The sequence below is a fragment of the Aotus nancymaae genome, unplaced genomic scaffold, assembly GCF_030222135.1.
Source record: "Aotus nancymaae isolate 86718 unplaced genomic scaffold, 86718_ANA_hifiasm-v0.15.2.pri h1tg000039l, whole genome shotgun sequence".
Taxonomy (NCBI): domain Eukaryota; kingdom Metazoa; phylum Chordata; class Mammalia; order Primates; family Aotidae; genus Aotus; species Aotus nancymaae.
Genome location: NW_026988453.1, coordinates 7801693 through 7808404, shown reverse-complemented (window position 1 = coordinate 7808404; position 6712 = coordinate 7801693). Strand labels below are relative to the sequence as shown.

General features: G+C 49.7%; 1 pseudogene; it reads left to right on the top strand.

Moving 5' to 3' along the window:
- The first annotated feature begins 1178 nt into the window (after nt 1-1178).
- Nucleotides 1179-1811, top strand: LOC105722137 (large ribosomal subunit protein eL20-like; annotated as a pseudogene).
- The last annotated feature ends 4901 nt before the right edge of the window (nt 1812-6712 follow it).

The window sequence follows — 6712 nt, the reverse complement described above, 5'->3', positions numbered from 1 at the left end:
CCCACCCTTACCTTCACTTTGCTTTTTTTTTTTTTTAAAGAAAGGGCAGGGTCTATGTTTGGTTTTTGTGTATGTGTGTGGTTTGTGTGTGTTTTAGTTTGTTTTTTTTTGTTTTGTTTTGTTGTTGAGACGGAGTCTCACTCTCTTGCCCAGGCTCGCTGCAAGAGGTTCAAGTGATTCTCCTGCCTCGGTCTCTCGAGTAACTGGGACAACAGGCACATATCACCATGCTGGCTAATTTTTATATTTTTAGCAGAGATAGGGTTTTGCTATGTTGGCCAGGCTGGCCTTGAAATCCTGACCTCAAGTAATCTGGCCACCTCAGCCTCCCAAAGTGCTGGGATTATAGGTGTGAACCACCACACCTAGCTTGTTTTGCTTTTGGAGACAGGGGCTCACACCGTCACCCAGGCTGGCGTGCAGTGGCACGACCATAGCTTACTACAGCCTCAACGTCCTGAGCTCAAGCAATCCTCCCACCCCAGCCTCCTGAGTAGCTGGGACTACAGGTGAGCACCACCATGCTTGGCTAATTTTTGTATTTTTTGTAGAGATTGGTTTTTACCATGTAGCCTGGGCTACTCTCAAACTCCTAGGCTCAAACGATCCTCCCTCCTTGGCCTCCCAAAGTGCTGGGACTACAGACGTGAGCCACCACACCCAGTCCTGCTTTGCTTTTTTAAAAAATTAATCTAATTTCTTTTTATTTTTAATGGTGGTAAAAAGCACATAACAAAATGTATCATCCTAACCATTTATAAGTGTTCAATAGTATTAAGTATGTTGATGTTGTTGCAAACCAATAGCCTGAACTCTTCATTTTGCAAAACTGAACTCTGTACCCGTTAAACAACCACTCCCCATGCCCCCAAGCTCCAGCCTCTGACAACCACCATTCTACCTTCTGTCTCTATGAATCCGGCTGCTTTAGACACTTCATGTAAGTGGAATCACACAGTATTTGTCTTTTATTTCACTTAGCATCACGTCCTCAAGCTTCCCCCATGTTGCAGAACATGTCAGACGTTCCTTCCTTTTCAAGGCGGAGTACTATTCGCTGGTGTCTGTGCACCACATCTTGCTTATCCATTCATCTGTTGATGGGCATTTGGGTTGCTTCTACCTCTTGGCTGCTGTGAATAATGGTGCTATCAACACGGATACGCAAACATCTCTTCAAGACTCTGTTTTTTTCTTTTTGCGGGTGGCAGCGAGCGCGGAGAGTACACCATGAAGGCTTCGGGCACACTACGAGAGTACAAGGTGGTGGGTCGCTGCCTGCCCACCCCCAAATGCCACACGCCGCCCCTCTACCGCATGCGAATCTTTGCGCCTAATCACGTCGTCGCCAAGTCCTGCTTCTGGTACTTCGTGTCTCAGTTGAAGAAGATGAAGAAGTCTTCAGGGGAGATTGTCTACTGTGGGCAGGTGTTCAAGAAGTCTCCCTTGCAGGTGAAGAACTTTGGTATTTGGCTGCGCTATGACTCCCGGAGCGGCACCCACAACATGTAGCGGGAATACCGGGACCTGACCACCGCGGGCGCTGTCACCCAGTTCTACCGAGACATGGGCGCCCGGCACCGCGCCCGGGCCCACTCCATCCAGATCATGAAAGTGGAGGAGATCGCAGCCAGCAAGTGCCGCCGGCCGGCCGTCAAGCAGTTCCACGACTCCAAGATCAAGTTCCCGCTGCCCCACCTGGTCCTGCGCCGTCAGCACAAGCCACGCTTCACCACCAAGAGGCCCAACACCTTCTTCTAGGTGTGGGGCCCTCGCCTGGGTGTGCCCCAAATAAACTCAGGAACGCCAAAAAAAAAAAGGCTCTGTTTTCAATTTGTTTGGATGTATATCCAGAAGTGGGATTGTTGGATCATATGGTCATTCTATCTTTTTTTTAAGAATGGCCATATTGTTTTCCACAGCAGCCGCATCATTTTACATTCCCACCAGCAGTGCACGACAGTTCCATTTCTCCACCCTGCTTTGCTTTTGAGTATTTGGGAACTAGGGGCTGCCCCAGCACCTCTGGACTTGAAATGAGAACCCAGGACCTCAGTCCGGTTTGGCCCGAAATCTTAGTCCTTCTCTGCCTTCTCTTTAGAGCCGCCTCTTTTCATTTCTGGAGAAATGTCATTATCCAGCCCCTGAGGGGTCATGCTCTCCAGCAGGCCTGAGAGGAACAAAGAAAACCAGGGCTTCCAAGGCAATGAGTAAAACAAACTCCCAAGAGCAGTGGCCTCAGATGGCAGCTCCCACAGCAATGAGACAGATTCGGGGTGAGACACAGTGAGTCACCACCTCCTCCTGAGCTGGCTGCGTGGTCCACAGCAAGGGTAAGGAGATGAAAGGGGAGGCTGGACTTGGGGGAACAGGTGTGGAAGTGCGATGTCACTGTCACCTCTCCCACATCCACCATGGCATCCTCTAAGCCGGCCTCTCTGCTGTGTGCTGGAGTCAGCAGCCAATGGTCTCATTCTAAAATCCAAATCTGGTGCTACCACGTCCTGGCTTCAAATGTTTCTGAGGCTTCTTACTGCCCTCAGACTGAAGTCCAAATGCCTTGCACAATTACGGCCCCGCATGACCTGGCCTTGGTATCTCATGCTGGCTCTCTCCCATCACTCTGAGGTCCAGCCACATCAAATGCGTGTCAGTTGCTAGAACCAACCACACTCGCTGTCTCCTTTGGGCCTTCATACAGTGTCCTCTCAGCCTGGGACATTCTCCTCCACACCACCCTCTTTCTCTCCTTTTCATCTGGTTAGCTCTACTCATCCCTTAGGTTTCAGCCTAGATGGCACTTCCTCCAGGAAGCTTTCCATGACATCCTCCAATTCTGAGTCAGGGCCTCTTCTCAGTACAGCCACAGAACTTATTATACTGAGGGTGCAGTCTGTTGACTTGGCTGTGTTCTTAAAATACTCGGTTCCATGAGGAGAGCAGAGTCTTGTTCACTTTTTTCCTCTAGAACTCAGAACATGGCCTGGTTCAGTGTAGGTGTTTATTAAAAGCTTTTTGAAGAGTCGGTGAATGAGTGAATACATGAAGGACTGAACCATGAGGATGATGAGACCTGGCAGTGGTGGGTGGGCATCAGACTTCCACCTCCCCTCCCACCCACATGACCACAGAGGGCTCTAAACTGCCACCATGTCAAGTTAAAAATTAACCAGACCGTTTGATTTCTTCCTTGGCTTTTGGTGTCTCCCCCAAATTATGAAAAATAAGGGTAGGCAAAAAAGGGGTGGGGACCACACAGATGAAACACGAACCCTGGAGTTCCTTTGGAGAGCTACTCCAAAGCTCTGGGTCTGAGCAGATTTAAATTTATCCGGCTTTCCCCTGCCGCGAGGCACTTAGTAAGGAAGAATGCAGTTTCTTCAAGCCCCTCCCTGACTTTCCAGCTTCTGACCAAAGATCATGTTCTGCCCCCTCCAGCCCTCACCACCTCCCACCAGCCCACCCACCACCTCCTCTTCCTCTTGCCAGGAGATGGCTGTGATCTATGGATGTCTCCCTGGGAGCTGGCCCAGTCCCAAGGCCCAAGGAGCCAGGTGTGACAGTGATGTATGGGTCCGCGCTGGACTCTAATTGGCCATTCCCTGTGGAGCATGGAGACTTAGCAAGACAAAAATCTCCTCTATAGCATCCTGAATCTTTTCCTGTGGCTGATAAACAGCAAGTCCCTGAACTGGGAACATTCAGAAAGGAAGAGCAATGATTCAGGGGAGAGGAGGGAAGGAAAGCCTCCATCCAGAAGTGCTCATGCTCGCCCCAGGGCACTAGAGCTTCATGTTCTAGGGACACAAAGGATTAGAACATTTTATGTAAGTACTATTGTCATGTCATTTGAACTAAAAACAGCATGCAGAACCCCAAAGAGCTTCCACGCCTATTAGCCTTTTCACTCCCTTGCCATCCAGGAGTGGGCAGGGGTCTCTGTACAACCAGAGCTACTATTATGGTTTATTATTATTACTGCCCCCTGTTATTACATTATTTATTACACTTTATCTTCAGTCCTCCCAACAATCCCAGCAGGTAGGGAGTTGTTTGTGTCATCTAAAGCTGTATACAAACTTAACTTTTTAATAAGAAGAGTAATATAATTCTGAATTTGTGATTCACAAATAATTCATGCTCTTCTTTTATTTTGCTTTGTGTTTGTTTGTTTTCTAATGGACTTTATTTTTTAGAGCAGTTTTAGGCTCAGGGCGAAATTGAACAGATGGTACAGAGAGTTCCCACACAGCCCTGCCCTTGTGCGCACAGCCTCCCCTGTGCCCCACCAGAGTGATCCATTTGTTACAGTCAGTGACCTACATGGGCACATTGCTGTTACTCAAAGTCTACAGTTCACATTAGGGCTGCTCTTGATGTTGTACATTCTCTGAGTTTGGAAAAATGTATAATGACATGTATCCACCATTATAGTGTCCTACAGAGTACTTTCACTGCCCGAAACATCCTCTGTGCTGAGGTCAAGAGTTTTAACCTCATATCTAGACAAAGAAACAGAGGTCCAGGAAGTTTATGTGACTTACCCAATGCCAGGTCCAGGATTCAAAACAGAGTCTATTGTATTCCTGACCCCAAGCCCTTTCTCCCCTCTAGCACCAACTTCTCCCATAGCAGGTGGGTGAACTGTGGACCCTCATTACCCAGCTAGCCAGGGGCAATGTTGGAATGGAAGCCCAAGATGCTTGCCCTCGTCCCAGATGTCTGCTGGGTCCCTCCCTGTCCTGGTGGTCAACCTCAGGCATTACCCATGACCAGGCAATAGACTGGGATCATTGGATCAGATCCCAGAACATAAAGCAGACCTTTCAGTTCAGAGAGAAAACCTTGCTGTCCAGTGTCCTCTTGGGCTGAAGCCAGCATGGAAATTCAAGTCCATCCTTCTCTTGACTCCCAGGCCCTGAGGTCCCACCATGGCAGAGCAGAGCAAGTCCTCTCTCTGCCATTGAGAAGGGAGTGAGATGGTTACACATTTCATAGTAATCATGTATGTCAAGGTTCTCTGATGCCAAAGGGCCCAGACTAGAGGTAGCCAGGTGACCTGGCCAGGGCTGGAGTCTGGCCAGATTTGTCTAGCATCAAAGGTACCCCCAGCCCACCCCCCTCAAAATCATGCAGGGATGCACATACACATGCTCTTAATTACTCCTGACCTGGTACCAGCCTCATTGTGTGTCCTTTTCTAAGGGACTCTGCCTCCCACAATAGCCATTAAAACTGACAATTCTGAATGCAAGCTGTGGCAAAAAAAAAAAAAAAAGTAAGCTCCCCACCATTTGCTGGCAAACTGGCATGTCAGTGCTAACACCCTCGTCACCACCGCAATAGTCACCCTCGTCCCTACAGCCCCCACATTTGGAAGGCCAGTCACAAAGCCTTTTTCCATCCACACCACAATCCCATGAGGTGAGCAGAGCAGTATTTGTCTCCCCAGTTGGCGGATGCAAAACATGAGGCTCAGAGAGGTTAGGTGATTTACCCACGGTCACACAGCTGAGAATGGAATCTCAGCCTCTTTTTACTACCACACATAAAATTGCTCTGCTGTTGACAAAGCAGCAAGCATTTCTCCAGTTGCAGGCAAAACACCAGGCTGCCAAGCTATGATGCTTCGGGAGCAGAAAGTCTGTGATGAGAGAGAACACAGAACTTCCCTTCCCTCCTCTAGGCAGGGAGCCCCAGCAGGAGTCTCCGAAGGTCTCTGAGGACTACAGCTCTTCGGACTCCCTCTCACAGTGGCCACTCTGAGTCCCTCAGGAGAGAGGGACTCAACAGAGCAAGGTGGCAGGCGAGGGAGAGCAGAGCCTCACCCATCCTTCCTCTGCACCCCTTGTCCCCTCACCCCCCGAATATACTTCGGCTCCCCTCTCCCTCCCTATTTTGGGACTTAGGAAGGTCAGATAAAGTATCCAAGACCTCTCGCCCTCATTTCTTCCTGTCTTTCAGGAGCCATGTTAAATCTTAATTAGAGGAAATCTGAGGCCATTCCCATGGAGCGCCATTCAAGGAAAGCAGTAACCCCCAGTGCACACACACAGGGCGGGTGAGGCAAGCCCAGGCAGCGCACAGGTCTGGGGCTCAGGTGAGTCCCCACAGGCATGCTGCAAGCTGCCAGAGCCAGCCTGTGGACCTGCTGGGTGTCCAAGTAGGTGCAGCCTCTTTATCTATCTCTTTGCACTGGGGGTCAGAAGAATGGGGGAAGATCCGGGACCCATCTGATATGCTGAGTTCAGTTCAGTCTGCAAGATGGTTTTCCCAGTGAAATGAAATTCAGTCACACCCAAAGTGAGAACGGAAAGGCCCAGATAGATGAGGCTAAGACAGGCGCCCACAGCTGTTCTAGAAACTGACCCTGCTCCATCACACACACGCACGCACACAGACATGCCAGTACATGAACACACACACGCGTAGCGTACAGGCCCCCACAGACTGCAGCTCCACTCTAGAAGAAACGATTGTCAAGCATCACCCCACAAACCAGGAGCAGCTCCCAGCTCCTGCGTTACCTCCACCTCCCTCACTGCCCCGGCACTTAGACTATGTGAGACCATAGTCACACATGACTCCAGCCAGACCCAGGGGAGCCTGCTGTTCTTGCCCTCTCATATTATTTCCTGCTCTGAGCTAAGTTCCACAGTCATTCAGCCAAGCAGTGAAATAACTCCTCTTGCCAAAAAAGCTAATGCAAGGT